At 38.6% G+C, this 20,250-nt stretch overlaps 1 pseudogene; it reads left to right on the top strand.

Annotated features, from left to right (window-relative positions):
• The first annotated feature begins 2,429 nt into the window (after positions 1 to 2,429).
• LOC110214844 (splicing factor 3B subunit 4-like) overlaps positions 2,430 to 20,250 on the top strand; it is a 45,372-nt pseudogene continuing 27,551 nt past the window's right edge.

The raw sequence follows: 20,250 nt of genomic DNA, 5'->3' as shown, positions 1-20,250 counted from the left end.
TTTGACCTCCTGATTGTAGCAACTGCTTCACGGTCATTAAACTTCTGCAGGAAATGATAAAGTCAAAGTCAATATCTTAGCCTTTCCCCATTTCCTGTTTTTTATTCATCAATAACTCATTTGAATAGGTCAGGTTAAAGCTGTGCAATTGTAGACAGTGTCTTCTTATTTCAATACTTTCTTCTCATCTGATATTGATTTTGTCCAATTAGTCGATGGTCAGACTGCACGGAGACAGCTGCTTTTAATAACACTTCCATTACAGTATAAGAAATCATCTCCTTTTTTTTCCATGTTTTGAGATATTAAATAGTGCTCAACATATCCTCTGCCTCCTGACTTTCTTCTGGAAGCAAGTATTCATGACACATTGGTGTAAGGCTTTTGAATACCCTACAAGCCTTTGGTCTCTTTCATTTCCAAAATATGAGCCAGATTTTCCAAGACATTTTACGATCTTTCAAGCCTACCTTCACTATGAAGTGACTAAATATAAAAAAAAATGTAGAATTTCTTTGTAGGATCTTGTTAAATTCTTTGTCGAGTTTCTTTACATTGAATGCTATAATAATCCTAGGTCTTCTTTGCTTCTGTTAATCATAAGAATTGTAAAACAAATTTCTTATTTTCCATGAAATGATGTTTCTTTACAGCCTTTGGGCACATAATGAAGCTAACTGATAATTTCTTTGTTGATTTCTCCAAAGACAATCCATAAGTTATCCTTCCATTTAGGGTTTATCCTTCTATCCTTTTTGTCTTCTGATTTTCTTTATTATGAGACTATCAACATAAATGTGGCTCAGTTCCTCCAGTAATATTCCAACAGTTACCAGTCATTGCACAAAGATCTCACAGTTAGAATAACAATAGTTATGTTAATGTTTATAAATAGTACTAAAACAGTGATAAGGTACGTTTGCCTACTTTTCCACCACTCCACCATTATTACTGGTGTTACAGAATGGAGCCACACAGGGCTGAGACCCATTTAAAAAACATGTTTCATTGGCTGTCAAAGACAAAGAATTCATCACCAAATAGCTAACCTGCTGGTGATGGGACTAAACCTGCTTAGCTATGAGGTCCTCATACACTACACTGTCTGTTGTACTATGTAAATCTGAACCACTTTAATCATCTACACACTCAAGCATAAAAGATTTCATACAATCTTTACAGTCACTTCTAGGTCTAAATTCTATGATACTCTTTCCCCACAAGTGAATTACCTGAATTTCCTGGAAATTTTAGTGTCATGTATTCCTATTGTTTTTCCTGATTCTTATTGCTTGTTCATTCACCATCTGCAAGCCATAGTTTAGTCTATTTAATTCTCAACTCTGCTTGGTAGCAATGAATAAAATCCAATAGATTCCAAGTCCATTTCCAGGCTGGGGATGGGAGTGGTAGGGTTTAGATGAGGGAAGGGAAGACATGCTTTTCTAATTTGTAGTCAGTAAGAAAATGAAGGTTGAAATGACTTTCAATATCACTCAAAGTGTAGATTTGATTATATTATTTGCACATAGACATTCCATTGAAAGTATCTGGTCACACAATATTTGACCAAATTAGCCTAGAATGGTTCTCTGCAACCTGAAAGAACAGTTCTAAAACTAGTCACTAAGTAGGAATAGTGTAATACAGAAACACGTGTTTTAGATTAGGCATCAGAGGACCTGGACTTTAATACAGGCTCTGCCATCTCTTTCCTTTCTTACCTTGAACAAGTCATTTAACATCCCTGGGGCCTGGCTGTATTCCCTTTTCTATAAAATTAAGGGATTGGGTTAGATCAGCTTCAAAGTTTCTTCTAGCTCTAAAACTATGATTATAATGCTATAGTGGGAAAAGTGCTGAACTTAGCATCCAGGCAAATAACTTTTTAATGCCAGTTCTGACCTCTTTCCAAGAACATGACCCTAAGCATCCATTTCTTTATCTAGAAAATGGTGTTAATCATACTTGCATAGCAGTTCTTTGAGTACAAAGGCTCTTTAATTTTTTGCCTTTGTATCCCCAGTGCCTAGGACAGTGTTTTGGATTTTTATTTTTTAAACTAGACATGTGATTTCATTGACATAGGGAACTGTTTTTATCAATGCACATCAGCACTTGCTCTGAATGTAGAGTCAGAGAGAGTTGCCTGGGGCACTAAGAGGTTAAGTGACTTGCCCAGAGTCACTTAGCAAGTGAATGTCAGAAGCAAGTATTCTTCCAGACTCCCCAGATCTGTATCCACTGTTGCCATCTGTATCTGCCATGTTGCCTCACAGTCTCTCACATGGTAGGCACTGTTTACTGTTTGTTGAATTGTTGGTAAAAGATAAATTCTTGGCTCAAATATGTTTCCTTCTTTGAGCATCTTGTATGGAGAAAATTAAAGATTTCAGTGTTCTTTGGTCTCCAGAGAATTTTAAGGCAGAATGGTTAAGAAAAGAATCACTCCTCTCAAGACTAAAAGCAAAGAAAACACATTTGTAGGAGGACACTTTGTAGTCTGGAAGCTACCTAGTGAACCTGAACCTCAAAGTGTTTATGAAACCTACAGGCCCATAGGTGAGTTGGATCAATTCAATTCAATCCAACACACTTTTAATAGTGCCCACCATGTTCAGGTTTCTGTAATTGACTAATGTTTGACATAGGAGAAACAAACAAAAAACAAAAACTCACATTGGAATAACCTATCCTTCAACTCTTCACCCTCCCATCTCCTGTCCTTATTCTTCACATTTCCATGCCAGGCCAACCCTGGAGAGGAGAGGACAAGAAGAGCAAAAAAACACAGAAAAGAACCTCATTTTTCCTTGCCCTTTTACCCACTGCACCCTCAAATTCTGGTCTGAATCCTGTACACAAGGAACATCACATTTGCCTCTTAAGTTGCTTGTTTTCTTGGTGAATGTTTTTGGCATAGTCTTTGCCTGGGCTTTTAGAAAGGCACTGATCCTTTGTCCTCATCCCAAGGAAACCTCTGTAGCAACTGAACTTGGACATTGCAAGCCCTGGGCCTCAAACAGGGGCGGCTAAGCAGGAAATGTTAAATGAATAACTATTGTATTAGATCATACTCTCATTTCGCAATGCCATGATAATAAGACATATATAGCCGAAAGACATGGGAAGTTAACTAGAGGTGAAAATTGCTCCAAGTCCAGTATCATTTCACTCTGCTCAGTACTGACTCAAGCTTCATCAGGAGAAAGGGTCAAAGAAACAACTTTAGACATTTCAGGGTTCCCTTTCAATGAGATCTGGGGCATCAAATGGCATTTATGAAATATTTTTAATGATTCATGAGTAAATGAGTCAGAAACAGATGGACCCGATTTCTCTGTTTTTATAGTCATACTTTTTTTTTGCTTTAAGAGAAAAAGGCATTTAAGACAAAACCATAGATTCTATTTAAAAAATTAGGAGCTGGAGGGTACACTAGAGGTGATCTAGCTAAACCTCTTCAATTTAGAGATGAGGAAATAGAAGCCAGAGAAGATAAATAGCTCACCAAGATCACACATGGTTTTAGCTACAGAGCCAAGGCTTTAAACTCAGATTTTCCTGACTCTTAAGCAGATGCTCCTTCCATGACCCCTCTTGGTTTCCTCTTTCAAACCCCTAGATGCCTGAAGATTAGATTATTATGTCATAGGACCCAGAATATATTCCCCAGTTTAATTTTGTCTTTTTTTAAAATTTTTTAGGTGAGGCAATTAGGGTTAAGCGACTTGCCTGGAGTCACACAGCTAGTGAGTGTTACTTGTCTGAGGCTGGATATGAACTCAGGTCCTCCTGACTCCAGGGTCAGTGCTCTATCCACTTTGCCATCTAGCTGCCCCTTATTTATCTTTTTAAACTAACATCTTGAATGCTAGACAATCATTAACTAAATTTCCTCTATTTAAATAAATTTGCCTTAATCATAACACTGAGCTGTAGATTTAAGAAAACTCCTTGTGGAACCCTTCATTCTGTTTGTCCCATGTAGACTGTGGTACAAGGGAAAGAGTATTGGATTTGAAATCAAAGGATCTTGGTTCAAACCCCAACTCTTGCTACTTGTGTGACTTTGGAAAAGTGACTTAATTTCCCTGGGTCTAAGTTTCTTAATCTGTAAAATGAAAGGTTTAGAGATGATCTCTGACATCCATTCTAGTCCTAAATCTGTGGTCCTTTGATCCATTATCCCACTGCAAATGTCAAGTACATGTTATTTCATGTGGAGTGTGTAGTTATTGTGGAAGTCAAACAAAGACACTGGCCGGGTAAGTCGGGTCACAGAACAGGTAAGTGAATGTCTGTACAGTATTAGAATGAGAAGGAACCTTACAGCACATGTGCATTATAAATGCAACTTCTGCAGGAACTGTGATCATCAAAGTTAGTATCTTTGACTTTTCCTGTTCCCCATCTTTCTGTACAGAGAGCTGGTCAGATTAAGACAGTTGCGATAGATATCTAGTTTCTTCACTGATAATAATGACTCAAATTAATATGCTTCCCTAACAACCCTACTGGGTAAATTTTGTTATTATTGATTTGTTGTGTCTGACTCTTAGTGAAGGTTTTTGGGGTTTTCCTGGCAGAGATGCTGGAGTGGTTTGCCATTTCTTTCTCTAGCTCGTTTTACATACGAGGAAACTGAGGCAAACTTAAGTGACTTGCCTAGGGTCATACACAGCTAATAAGTATCTGAGGTCTTTCTGACTCCAGTTTCAGCAGTCTATCCACTGCATTGCCAATCACAGATTTAGAACTACAAGTAAACTTGAGCCTTATCTAATGCAACCCTTAGGGGCAGCTAGGTGGTGCAGTGAATAGAGCACTAGGCTTGGAGTCAGGAAGACTCATATTCATGAGTTCCAATCTGGCTTTGGATACTAATTAGTTGTGTGACCCTAGGCAAGTCACTTAGTTGTTTGCCTCAGTTTCTTCATATGTAAAATGAGTTAGAGAAGGAAATGGCAAACCACTCCAGTATTTTTGCCAAGAAAACCCTGAATGGTTTCACCAAGAGTCAGACACAATTGAAACTACCGAACAATGCAACCCTTGTAGAGAGGTTAAGTGACTTGTCTAAGGTAAGACAGGCAATAAATGTCAGAGCCAAGATTTAAACTCTAGTCCTCTGACTCTTGTCTTTATGACACTCTTTTTGTTGTTAAGTCTTTTCAACTCTTCATAACCTCATTTGGGGTTTTCTTGGCAAAGATACTGGAGTGGTTTGCCATTTACTTCTCCAGCTCATTTTACAGATGAGGAACTGAGGCAAACAGGGTTAAATGGCTTGCCTAGAGTCATACAGCTAGTAAGTGGCTAAGGCCAGATTTGAACTCACGAAGATGAGTCTTCGTGATTCCAAGCCTGGTGCTCTATCCACTGCACCACCTGGTTGCCCATGACCACCTTAGCATTGTTCTTTTGGGTTGCAGAGAATCATTCTGGGCTGATTTGGTCAAACGCTGTGATCAGGTGCTGTCAATGGAATGTCTGTGTACAAATAGCAACCAGCTCCAGGTTTTGAGGGTGCTGAAAGTCATTTCATACTTCATTTTCTTACTAACTACATACAACGAAACTCATCCTTGCCTCCTCTAAAATCTCTCTGGGACATAATTTATATTAAAAAATATGCTTGAAAAATGTAGAAGCTTTTTTTCACCCCTTCCACAGAATAGTTCAACTTTTAGGTTACAGATCTAAGGAGTTTAACATTCACAAAGACTTTTTGAATACACAAAAGTATAGTTGACTGAACATCCATCTGTGTTTTCAGTTGAAAACTTTGCTGCCACACCCTAAGAGAGCAATTTTTTAAACTATCTGCATTCCTTTACCTGGGAGGGGAAGGAAATGGTGTAAAAAGTAAATAAAAGAAAGAGTTGGAAAGGTTTTCCTCCTCATGCTTTACTTTTGTGCCCTGGGGCAATGAGAGGAGAGATCAGCTAGCTTTCCAAGTGTTTCTTGTTAGGAAAAACTATAAAGGGACCCAATCCTGAGATTAACCTATCTAACAAAGAGGACTGCAGCTAGCTAGGCTCATGGGGCTGTGACATTGTGCCCATATGCTCTCACCTCTGGACCCATAGGAGCTCAGACTAGGTTTAGTCTCCAAGGAGCCTGGCATATCAGGATGGGGGTTAAACTGCTTTTTCTCATACTTTTTGGCTCATTATGTCTCTACCTGACGTGAATATTGGGGGAAGGATGCATGGTAAACTGCTTAAATCTTTGAGTTCCTGTCTAGTGGTTTTCCCAAAAGGAGGACAGGTATTTATTTTCTACATACAAAAAAATTCTGAATGCTCACAAATGCGTATTGACAGAAAGAATTAATAACAGCTTAGAACAGTCCTACTCCTTCTGGGAGGCTGATCATTAAACCTCATCAGAAAACACAACAATTTGGGGGACTGTTGAATAGGCATTGTTACATTTCATTTTGACTCTGCACTGTCTCCTCAAATCTGTCTATTGGCTGGGCTCCTCTTATTTATGGCCAACAAAGAGTCACTTGCTTGGCCCATATTCTAAGTTTTCTTGTTTATTAGGACCTGTCAGTTTAAATTCCTTGGTATGGTCTTTGAAAACCTGTGGTTATATACAGCTAATATAAGTTACCAGAGCTGTTGTTGTTGTTTGTCCTTCATTCTCAGAGGGCCATGACATCAGGAGGGACTTCAACAAAGGTATATAGAGAGCTGGCCTCAAAATCAAGAAGACTAGATTCAAGGCCAGCCTCTTGCCACATTCTCACATTATGACCCTGGACATATCACTTAAACTCTCAGTGCTTCCAGGCAAATAAGATTTCAAGTTTCAGAGAAAACGTTAACCAGCATTGGTCAGCATTGCCTGCCTGCCTGCCTGCCTTCTTTCCTTCCTTCCTTCCTTCCTTCCTTCCTTCCTTCCTTCCTTCCTTCCTTCCTTCCTTCTGTCTACACAGGATTATCATATACTTACCTGCAGATGCTGTACTGAAAGAAATGTAAATTTTGATTGCTGAAACCTTTTTTTTATCCCTTAAGGAACACACTTTAAACCCAAATCATTCTGGTTCTCATTGATTGGCCAACAATAGGTCCCAGCCCAACTCCCCCCACCCCCTTGGTTATTATTTGGGTCTGAGTGAATATAAATAGCAATTGTTTCTCTTTTGCCCAGAAACCCTGATTAATATTTTTACCTTCCCAGATTGATTTTTTTTGACTAGGTAAAGAAGACATTCTCTGCCTCATTTCTTACCTAACCTTTATCACCAAATGGACATTACCTCAGTCAAGCTGAGACCTGTTAAAGACCTTAGCTTAAAAAGGCCAAGGTCTCCCACTACATCCAGGGCTATCTCCAGTTGTCTTGATCTATTCATATAGCCACTGGACAGAGGCTGGTAATTTTGCACAGCCCTCCCTCACTCAAATCCAATTCACTTGCATGTCATGGCACCACCTCCCAGATATCAAGGTCCTCTTTGAGAATGAAGGACAAACAACAACAATAACCAGCATTGGTAGAAGTTTCCTTCCCTAATAAAATCACAGATCAGAAATGAGTAAATACATATTAAGAAATTTGTTCAATAAATTGATGAGAAAAAAAAGAACTCTCCAATGTTTCCCTTTATCTAAACTTTGAGTCCTCATTCTTTTCAGGAAAACAAAAGCATTTCCTTCTCCTTTGAGATTCTTGAGTTATCACTTCTGTTAAATCTCTTAGTAAGATAGCTAATAATGCCTCTGAGAAATGCAGCAGGAGGTATGCTTAGATATCTGCTGCCTCCTAGAATCAACTGTTGTTAGAGATGATGAAAAAAATCAATGGGGACAGGAACTATCCAGTGGCAAGAAATTTAGACGAAGCTAGAGGATAGGACCTCATAGAACAAAGTCAGGATTTAAAACTTCCATGCAACCTTAAAATGGCATTATTCCTCACCATCTTTGTGACTTCCCCTCACCCCTCCCAACTATACCTGTGACAATAATAACCAGGCAACACTAACAGTCAGATATGCCAATCATTTCTTCTATGATTCTTCTCACTTCCATGCTCAATACGTTTCTCCCTAGCTACCACTCCCCTATCTATGTTGTCTTCCTCTACTAGAATTTAAGTTCCTTGAGGTGAGAGACTGTCTTGCTTGTTTGTAAGCAAGGTGGCTTAGTGACGTATGGAGTGCTGGGCTTTGCGTCAGGAAGATATGAGTTCCAATCTAGCCTTTAAATACTTCCTAGCTATGTAACTCTAAAGTTCTCTTAGTCTCAGTTTATTCAACTATAAAATGGGGACTACCTCCCAGGATTGTTGTGAGGATCAAATGATTTGATCTTGATATTTAAAATAATTAATAAAACCCATTGTTATAGTTATCTACAGGGTCTATTTATTTTGGAAGACTTAATAAAACCAAATAAAAATAATGGCTCTTTTTTCTCACATTTACGAGCAAAAAGGAGGTGAAACACTCTATAATCAGGCAATTATCAAATGCTTTTTGAGCTCTTCTATGTACAAGGAATTATGGGAGATATAAAGATACATAAGTATTTAGCATTAAGTAGGTGTGTAAAATACTCTGAAAATAGTGGCTACATTTATATTAATAAATGGAAAAGAGACAGATAAGGTTTAACTCTACCACCAATTACACTTATTTACCCTTAATTTTCTAAGTCCTATAGAAAGAAATATCTAGCAATACCTCTTGTCTCTTTATCTGGTAGTAGGTCTGGGATTTCAAGGAACAGAAGCACAGCCCCACGCTCTGTTGATCAAACTTCTGTAGTTTATTGCTAGCATTTTGTTGATGCTCACACAGTGGTTACAATGAGATATGTGCTCACTTGTTTCTTGCCACCCTAAGTTTCAGTTTTGTGTTAGTTCTGAGAGACACAAAATCACATGTATCAGTTCCACGAAACCAAGCTTAGCCAGACCTGTTAGATACTTTCAAATGGCTCTAGGTCAGGATGAACACTGCCTTATAATTCAAAAGGACAGCAGAAGCTACAGTTTTATACAAGTATACAAATCTAGGGTAAATATATTTTGGGTGTCTTTGAATATACTACTCATTATTAAACGAGTTATCTAGTTTAGTAGATAACCCTTATGATGAACATTAAAAAGTTAGCAAAATTCCTTCAACGTCCCAGTTTTTGCACCTATAGACATCAATTATTCTAGATGTTTTTGCTTCCAGAGAGGCATCTAGGAGCCCTGAACCAGGAGTCAGGAATATTTGAGTTCAAATTAAGCCTCAGACACTTACTAGCTGTGTGATGATGGACATTTCACTTAACCTCTATCTGCCTCAGTTTCCTCAACTGTAAAGGGGGGTTAAGAGCACCTACCTTCCAAGATTATTATGAGGACCAAATGAACTATTTGTGAAGTGTTTAGCACAGTGTCTGGATCACAGTAGTGTTTTATTATTACTAGCTATTATTATATTGTATCCCTAATATTTAGCACACTACATAGTATATAATAAGCACTTAATAAATGTTTTTTCATTCATTCATTTTTTGATTCAGTATCCTATTGCTTACATAATACTGAATCCTTGATTCCCAAATCCTGGACCTCATCTTCTAACCCCTTTGAATTTGGTTACATTCCTGGTTTTGTCCCACTTTTTCCAGTAAGACACCTCTATACTTTTTTTGGGGGGTTGAGGGGGGTGGGGTGAGGCCTTCAATTCACAAGTATGCAGTCCCTGTTACCAACCCTGGATACCTTTCCAAATATGGAAAGCCCATGATCATTTCACTCCCAAGATTGTTATCTTTAGTCACCACCCTTTTGCTCACTCATCCTATGGTGCTTCCCAATTCCTTTGGTTGTCTTTCTATCCTACTACCTTGCTACTCCTGAAATCTATCTGTCATGATCAATGATCACCCCACAGCTGCAAAACCCTGGGACACTTAGAAATCCATGAAGATGCAGCTCCAGCTAAGAGGACCATCATATTGACATACAAAGTTTGGTCAACATTTTTAGCTTTATTTTATCATTCCCAGATTTCCATGTGAAATCTGTAGTTTTAAATTAATACCGAAAAGGCTCGTGTTCTGTGTGATAGAGACAGCAGATGCTGGGCTTGTAGTCAGGATATCCTGGTTTCAGATCCTGCTTCTGAGACTTACTAGCTGTGGGATCCTCAGAGCTATAACTCAGAACTTTTTCACCTGGAGCAAATAACAAGTACCACAAGCCGTATCTGTGGTAAATATTGGAAGACTGTGTATGGGACAATGGGGAGGAGCAGGAAATGGCAAGAGGAAACCTCACAACAAACTGGTATTTTTTTTTCCATTTTGAATAATTGTGCTGGGATCTACTGGTTCAATGATGTGTAAATAATAGAAGTACCATCAATGCCGTCTAAATTTGTCTCCTTGAGTACAAAGGCCTTGTTGCCCAGTCCTGGTTGTGGCTCTAGCTTCAGGCAACTCTGAGGCTTATCAGCTAGTTGAGAGCTACAGCCATAGATGGGCTATGATGTGAATTGATGGGAGATCCTACATCTCCACGCGGCTTTCCAGAGTTGTATCTCCAATGTAATTAGTCATGGCAAGGTGCAAGTTGACAATGATTTGCAGAATAAGTGACTGTATGACCAAATTTGTGAAAAATTCTCCTTGTGTGTGTCCTAGTCTCATCTCCCCAAGCCTGGTAAAAGCTGTTTCTGGACCAGAATTTATAATTGCCTAATAGTTTTTCTTTTAGGTGGACATGCAGCAAGGCCTCACTTTTCATGCCAATCATGTAGTATTAAAAGTCACTGGAATTTATTCCAGTGGGAGTTTTTGTTCATTTGGTGAAGCTGGGGTTTGAATACGTCAACTTTTTTTCAGGATTTTGTTTTTAGTCTAGGTTGATCATGCAGCTAGGTGGTTTAGTGCTAGACCCAGAGTCAGGAACACCTGAGTTCAAACATGACCTCAGACACTTACCAGCTGTGTGACCCTGGGCAAGTCATTTAACCTCTGCCTCAGTTTGCCCATCTGTAAAATAATAATAATGACAGGGTTGTCAGGATAACCTTGTAGGGTTTCCATAAAGTCAAAATTAGATCATGTTTATAATGGTGATGATGATGATTATGCCTGTAGGGTTCTTCTTGGAATTTCTATATGTAAAAATAAAGTAGAACCTTAATAAGTGTACTTCATACCCCAAATTCAGGCAGCCAGTTAAAAATTGATTTAGTGTTCTGTATAGGAAGAATAAGCCGACTACATGGCCTGATTTAAGGGGATTAGGAAGAGGCCTCTGTCCAAAAAAAAAGTCTCTCCCTGATTACACACATTGCCTGAAATTTTATGTACTTAAATATTTATTCATTGAAGATTTATAATCTGCCTATGGAGTGTTAGAACAAGAATGACCTTAGAAATCATTTAATCCAACCCAATCATTTTATATATGAGGAAATTAAGTGATTTCCCCAGGAACACAGTACTTACCACCTAGGTCTTCTGATCCTCGGTCCCATTTGGAGACTCAAAGGTTAAAATGTAAGCCCTCTGACATTCCTTCCCATGCCTTTCATTCCACACTGAGAGATAAGACTTAAGAGGTAACCACCAACAGGAAAGGTATACAGAGACAAATCTATATGAAGGTATAAATGACTAATAAATGTCAGGACCCTTCTGGAAGGTGAGCTTTGCATAGGAGAAGCATTAAGGAAAAAGCAGACAGACATTGCCAAGGCAGGTGGGTGAAAGGTGGGATGAAAATAAATGCCAAACAACAACTTTGCCTGCTTTACAATTTTGCTGTAGGCAAGAATCAGTTACCTAGTGTTCTCCTGGAAAAATTGCTGAATGAAGAAGAAAAAAATGATAGTAAATCCCTGACTCCATGAAGTATTTTGCAACAAATCAGTCTCTGTAACTAATAACAACACAGGGCTGCCACGCAAGAATGTCTTTGGGTGCTCCAGGTCCCTGCAAATTCATTTTGCTTCCAGGGAAAACTACTCTGATTTGCATTGATTTATAATGAGTTACTGCTGGCATGTACCTAGAGGCAATCCTGCCTGTTTTCAGGCAGAAATATGCCTATTTGCTGAGCTTGTCCTTCATCTGAGGCTGTCAAAGGTAGCCATTCTTCCCTTCTGTGTCTCATTTTAGTCTTCTCTGCTGTGAACCTACTGGTCTTCTTCTGAGTATTAGTCGTAATTCCCATGGTCTGTATTACTTGGGGTTTAATGCAGCAATTCTCGGCAGGACGAAACTGAACCAAAGATGATCCACAACCATAGACTAGGTGCCAAGAAGGTCACAGTGACCTCAAGCCTGATGAATTGATCATCACACTACTTGGCTTCTCTCCAAGTCCTCACCAAGGATATCTCTGGGAGGAGTCACATGATTAATTTTTGATAGAGGAAGGACCCTCCAAACTAAAGAGAAGTGAATCAAGTTAAGTAAAATTCATGAGAAGTAGATAATTGGTCTTCTTTGGTTAACTGAGTCCTTGAGGTGGCCAAATTTACCACATAAGATGTATTCCTTGTTACCTAGGCTCTAGTTCTGTTACCTAGCCTTCTGCCCTGTCAGTTCTTTCGCTAGAACTACCAAGTTCTTTTACATCAAAACCAATGATATGTATGTGTATATGTACATGTACATGTATATGTATATGTGTATATGTACATGTATATGTATGTATATGTATATGTGTATATGTACATGTATATGTATGTGAATGTATATGTACATGTATATGTATATGTATGCGAATGTATATGTATATTTATGTGTATGTATAATCAAATACAAACTTACACCAAGCTTTCTTTTCTAGGAAAAGAATGAGTTTATTCCTTTGAAATTACCTTGAGGCAAATACATTTCTGAGCCTTTTATTCCATCTGTCAATATCTATCTATCTACCTATCTATCTATCTTTCTGTATTTTATAGCGTGAGCAAAGAACCTTAGCCAAGGTAATGTGTAAATTGCAAGGCTAGAATCAATCATTAGCCAAAGCTTAACCAGTATTAGGAGGATCATGGAAATGTGCAGACTGAAAAAGAGAATCACTTTAGGTAGTATAAAATTCAAACACATTTCTGAATTACCTACCCAAAGTAAATCTTTAGGGTTTTTAGAGAGAAGAGTATATAACTCTTGGATCAAACCACTAGAAAAACTTGACTTACTGGACTTGTTTACACAGTAAGAATCAGCTACAAAGTAGTTATATGGAGGTACCTTCCAGTTTTTCTGCATTTCCCAGAATCACAAAATTTCAGAGTTGGAATGACCTTAGAGGCCATTTGACTAACACATGCGTGAGCAAGAATTCTCCATATAGCATAACCAACAAGTGGTCATCCCAGCTTTTGATTTAAGATCTTTAATGAGGGGGAACCTACAACCTCCTGCAGCAACCCATTCCATTTTTGAACAGCCCTAATTATTAGTAAGTTTTCCGTGACATCAAACTTAGATCTTCCTTTCTGCACCTTCTACCTATTGCTACTCATTAGCCTCTCTGAAGCCAAAAGAATTGAATCTTTTTTCTCCAATACTCAAATACTTAAGAACAACTCTTATGTCCCATGAATCTTCTCTTCTCCATGCTAACTCTCCCTAGTTCCTTCAACCGATTCTCTTATGGTATGAGCTTTCCATCCTGGCTTTCATCCTCTAGGCCAAAGCTTCTTAACCTAATTTGCTGAATGCCTTTGGCACTTAGATAAAATCTATGAACACCTTCTCTGAATAATATTTTAAATACATAAAATACACAAAATTACAAAGAAAATCACTTCTATTTAAAGGCAATTTTCATTTTTTTAAAAAGATGAATTATAGGTTAAGAACCCCTGCTCTCTCTTTTATCTTTAGGGTAAATTCTCCAATTTACTAAAACATATCGACTAGAATAGAACATAATACTCCTGATGTCATCTGACAAGAACAAAGTACAGTGGGACTATCACTGCCTGCTGTCTCTCAACAATACTGAAAATGGTTTCAGAACACTAAAGAATTACCCAATTACTTCCATTCACCAGAACATGCTGGGCCCTTTTATATTAAAGGAAGCAATGGAGTGAGACCTTTAAGCAAAAGCTGTGATTGAACACGAAATATGGTCATCTTTCTCCACCTCCAACTGTTTTATGAGGAAACTATCCTCAATTCCAGAAAAAGTTGAACATATGTTTTGGCATTCATCCTATTCAAGAAACTTCATGGCATCTCACTTGGTATTCAGTGAATCCTAGAACAATGACTTTTTAAAAAATTTCTGCCCAAAGGCAAGAAAAGCTATGAAAACTTTGAAGAGAAAATCCTGACAAAATACTACCTCAGCACTTCTAAAGTTTGAAACTTCACTCCCAATCCATGATATCATTGGTCACCAATAGATATTTGTTATACATGAAAGATAATGCTTCATAAATCAGTCATCACTTGAGCTGGTTTATGACTGAATCAAACTCAAGTTTCTTATTAAACTGATTCCAGCCATTTTAACAAAAAGCAACTTCTTATTAAAACGGGAGTAATAAGGGGAGTTATCAGTTAATTTGAAGAGTTCATCCCATCAATCTGATGAGATAACAGGGTATGGGCCATTGATTGAAGGACCATAGCTAATGGGATGTGAGCATGTCCACTAACACCATACTGATTGGATTTCTGAGACTAGAGCAGCTTCCTGATGATTGGATAACAGAGAATCAGGAGACACTCCCTCCTCTTGGTCAATAATAATGAGCTAATTGTTTTTTATTGATTTCTAAATGACTTCCTGTAAGGCTGGAGGGAGAGGAGGATGTGACAAAAGAGAAATTTTACCTTCCATATTCCCAGGAATAGCTAATGCCGATCTGTGGCATAATCATATGATAGGACATTTCAAGGACACTGTTCCAGATCCCCAGTCTCTTCTACAGAGGAAAGGCAATTTTGAATTCCCTAGGCAGCATGATTCCAGAATCTCTGGCCTTCTAGCCACAGAAAGATTTTTCAGGCAGCACAAGCTTTGGAATTTGCTTTGTGGGTAATACCAAGTTTGAGATTTCCTGAGCTGAAGAGTTTAGTCACTAAATCGCCTAAAGATGACAGATTTCCTGATCCATCATGCTTCTTGGAGGAAGAAGAGAATAGTCCATACAGTTCTGGTACAACATCCTACTTCTAGAGCAAAGCCAATGAATTAGTCAGTGTGGGCTTGAAAGAAAAGTCGTTGCTTATTCAGGAGCAACTTCCTTCCCTCCTCCCCCCTCCCAATGAATCAACAAATATTTATTAAGCACCTACTATGTGCCAGGGGCTAGCTATACAAGTACAAAGAATAAAACAATCCCTACTGACAAAGAACTTGAATTCTGATGGGGAAGTATATTTATCTCCATGGGTCTATCTAATAATTTAAGGTAGCATGATAAATTTGAAGTGATGGTGTATGATCCCTTGAGAGAGGGATTTCATTGGTAGTTCTAGTATCACCCCATTAGGAACCCCACCTTTAGTTAACTTAGGGGTGGGGTGGGGCTAGCTAATGGGATAGTTAAGTGTTCTATGTGTTCTCCTGTATGCTGATGAGATACTATAAGGCCTTTGTATCTTGTGCATTTTTTTTTGTGGGCAATAAAAGCCACCTTATACTTGCTATGCATTTACTGTCTTATGTTCCTATTAAGGCAAAAAAGGTAGGAACCTTTTCTCCACATCTGAGGAAATCCAAACATGAGCCATACTTTGAGTATATTAAAATCTCTGGGAAGAAGTCATTGAATCAAGAGGTCAGGATTTCTCTCACTAAGTCCACAGAACCCAGGCCTCTGTATCCCTTGACTAATGATCTTAGACCATTCATTCAATTATAAGGAAGGTCAGAATGTTTGATCTAATCTTAAATGCACCCTACATTACGTATTTCATTTAGATTGTACATTCTTAGGCACTATGTCTAAAATTTCCTTTTCCCCCACTCATAGCAAGTGAATGGGCAGTACTAAAATAATTAATAGAACCAAGTAAAGCATACAGCACCATGAATGCCTTTGCCTAGTTCACAGAGCCACAGTTTAGGAAGTGAACCATTCTCTGGCATGTAGCTCTAGCTGATATCATCTATTCTGCATTAAGGCTCTAACCCATGAACAAGCAACTTTTTGATGAAGAAATCAAAATTATATATAGTCATATAAAAATGCTCTAAATCATTATTGATTAGAGAAATACAAATTAAAACAACTTTGAGATATCATCTCATACCTGACAGATTGGCTAAAATGACAGATGCCCTTCAATTGGGGAATGGCTAAGCAAGTTGTGGAGTCCAACTGTGATTTAAGAAATGATGAGCTGATGGGTTTTAGAAAAACATGGAAACACTTGGACCTATGAAAGAAGATGCTATCCTCCTCCAAAGAAAGAACTGACAAATTGAAACATGTATAATATGGTCTTACATATATATATATATATATATATATATATATATATATATGTGCACATATGTATATATGTGTATATATGTTGTGTGTATGTGCATTTAATTGTAGCCTTCTCTAGCACAGGAAGAAATAAATAAAATAAAAAGTGCACAGCAGAAAACAAAAGAAAACTTAGAAGGAAGCACAGAAAATCTGGGTAGCTTTGAAACCAATGTGTAGTATTTATTACATAGTCTTTTTAAAAAAGTAAACAATTTGAAATGGGAATTTATTGTTTTATATTGAATCCTCTGTTTTATGTCCTGCTGTGCACATGGAATTTTTTTTTCTCATTTTGTGTTTAAGTTTAAAATGAATAAAAAACTTTAAAGAAAAGACCCTAGCCCTGACTTTAGCTACAAAGTCCAGAGGCTTGCCATCATATCCCACATAGGCTCAAACACTCAGGGGCATAGAGACAGGGACAGTTCACCTTGGTGGCCAACCCTGTGTCTCACCTAATCTGCTTTGTGTGTCACAAACCTTTCCATTCATGATAATGGCCTTAGCATGAAGGGAGATAAGTAATGAGAAGAAAATGGTTTGAAGAGAAAGCCGGTGTGGACCAGCAGTTAGAGAGCCTCAGAGTCAGAAAGGCCTGGGTTCTTGGCCTTCCTCCATCCTATCCTGACCATATGATCCTAGACAACTCACCTGTCCTCTTGGTTCCCCAGACAACTCTCTAAGACTACAAAGTTACATTAACAGGTTTATATTTGAATTGGTAGGGGGAATTTCCTTACTGTTGTTATTGTTGTTCAGTCGTGTCTGACTCTTTGTGACTCCATTTGGGGTTTTCTTGGCAAAGATACTGGAGTGGTTTGCCATTCCCTTCTCCAGCTCATTTTACAGATGAGGAAACTGAGGCAGACAGGGTTAAGTGACTTGGCCAGGGTCACACAGCTACTAAGTGCCTGAGGCTAAATTTGAACTCAGGAAGAGGAGTCTCCCTGACTCCAGGCCCAACATTTCCAACATGGCACACTGTGCCACCTAGCTACCACAATTCCCTTACTAGGAATTCCCTACGCCAATGAAATCTCAAGTCCACTTAAAAAAAAAAGACAATTGAGATATGGCTGGCTGTGGAGAATACTATTTTCTTTAGCACTACAAGGATGCATTTTCAATATATGGCTCAGATGTTCAATCTGCTCTTGGACATAAGGAAGCCTCCTCCCTTCACCATCCTGCATAGAACATAGGAGGCAGCCTAATTATAGGGTTTCTTGCTACAGTCAGTTCCCCAGCAGAAGAGTCACATCCATCACTTCTCAGTTCTATTGAAATAGTCATGTGAGAAAAACATCTCTTTTCCTCCCTCACCCTTTTCAAAAGCACCTGGGTACCATGGTGACCAGCACAATAATCATAGGTAACTGGGAAGACCCGTGAACATGGAAGCACATGCTGTTCCACAAACAGAAGACAGGTCGTTTGCATACAAGTCACTCAAAAAGAATGATTCAAGGACATAGTGAAGTGGAATTTGGATCAAGGCAATATTGGTATCAATAGCAGGGTCACAGCTGCAGTTACAAGCAGCTTCTGGTTGGCACAAAACAATCAGACAGAGCATTTAGTTGAAGTAATAACGTAGGTGTGTGTGTGTGTGTGTGTGTGTGTGTGTGTGTGTGTGTGTGTGAGCACTCGCACATGCACTGGAGCTAAGTTACCCTTTACCTATAATTTGGGCAACATTGTAGTGCAAATAATCCCCTACTAATGTAAGGAATGGACAGTGCAAGGTCATATTCCAGACGTTTTTGATGTGTGTGATTGAATTCCATTCAACAAACAGTCAATAAATGCCAAATGATTATATGGTCCTACGAGCTTTAAAGCCCCTTCCAGCTTTAATCAAGGGAATATTTTCACTACCCACTTCATGGAACATTTGAAAGGAAAATGCTTTGTAAGCCTTGCAGTGCTATAGAAATGTCAGCTGTTATCATGACTATATGATGGGAAAAGCATGCCGTGGCCAGTAGCTTAATCTAATTCAGTAGTAACGACTAAATACTGTCCACTCCAGTGTTTATAGGCACTGCCCAACAGTAGGAAAGAGCTTTAGGGGTGACTTCCATGAGCACTCTCTGACTCTGAGTGCTGGCTGCCTCCCTGCCCTTAACTTTATTCTTTTTGCGGGTGGCAACATTCCTCTCTCTTACAGTTTGGCATAAGGACATACCCAATCAGATCATGGGACAGTTCCTATTCTACTACACTAAACACCTCCTTAATACCTTCCCTGCTGCATTTCGAATGAGGTCTTTTCATTTACAAAAATATAATGGGATATAATTATTTAGTCATAACATTAGAAATAATTTTTTTTAATTTAAAAATAAAATTTATCAATGCACCCAAAATAGATACTGCTCACCACTTGGTTATATAATTCTTGGAATAAATGAAACCTCACTTTTGGTAAATAAGCCAAAACTCCAGAAACTTAGTTTTGCCTCATAGCTGCTTCCACAGGAAGCCAGTAAGACATCCGCCTTGGAGATTTCTCATTCATGGCAATACCTACCACAAACTCAGCGTCTACCAGTGGAGGTGGTTAAGGCATTCAATGTTCTTTTGTTCTGTCTTTTCAAGGCAGGGAGCTCAGGCTCCCTGCCAACCTCATGCCAAAACACATCTCCTTCCATAGATCCCAGCTCTTTTATCATGCTTCATTTAGCTGCATCTATCCCCTTTCATACCCTCAAGTATGAGGGGAAGAGACCTGCTCCCATAAATGAAGGATGTATAGCCTCTTTAATCATGTGTCATTTCCCCAAATCTCTCTCACACATTCAGTTCAGCCCCTCTTAAATAACTCACCTTCCAGCTTTATTTCATCGAAACTCCAGTTCTGAAACTTTATTGGTGGGGTCCATGGGCAAAATCCCTGCCTAGGTAGATTCTATCATTATTATCTCCCTATCTTTACCCACTCATCCAATAGGTGAGGAGAGAAAATAGGGCTCAGAAACATTATGGAAGTTTCATCAGCTATTTCAGCATATATAGGAAATCGCTGTGTCATCAGGTAAACCTATGGAAACACTGAAAGATGATGCTATAAATGGAACAACATGGCTGGAAGAATTGTGAGAACTGTGAATGATCATCCATTTCACAATAGGAAATTTAAAAAATCACCAATTAGCAAATAAACTTTATTTGTGGGTGTTCGCCTATTCTTTAAATTACTCTATTTGTAGTGCTAAGAAAGGGATAGTTTTGATGCCCCAACTCTCATCTGTAAGTACACTGGCAATGTGCTCCTTAAGATGCAGAAAAGAGAGGACAAAATCCCTTCTAGGATGCTCTAAGTGGCCAAACTTCCCCCCTTCCACAACCTCATTTGTTGATGTCCTCAGCAAAGTGTTCCAAAGCTGGTTTTCCTAAACTAATCTGTAACATTTTGGGACTTCAAGTGACATATATTGGTAGAATCTACAAATAGCAGTTGCCAGTGTCTTGGGATTATGAACTACTCCTAGGATAAAGGTGGGGTCCATACCATTGCGAAGCAAAATAAAGGAGATTAGCAGGGGTATGCTAGAACCAACTCAAGCCACCTTGGGAGAGCCTATTCAGAATTAGCAAACACCATGAATCAGGACTTGATTTATTGATTTGTTAATTGTCTAGATCTAGGTCTGTCACCTGTGTAACTCTAGGCAAGTTTCTGGGTCTCAGTTTCTCAACTGATAGAAATGATGGGGTTAAACTAGATGATCTTTAGATAATCTTTCATGTTCTAAAATTCCATA

Source organism: Phascolarctos cinereus, unplaced genomic scaffold, assembly GCF_003287225.1.
Source record: "Phascolarctos cinereus isolate Bilbo 61053 unplaced genomic scaffold, phaCin_HiC Scaffold_726;HRSCAF=1367, whole genome shotgun sequence".
NCBI classification, from domain to species: Eukaryota; Metazoa; Chordata; class Mammalia; order Diprotodontia; family Phascolarctidae; genus Phascolarctos; species Phascolarctos cinereus.
This window is presented reverse-complemented; position numbering and strand designations above follow the sequence as displayed.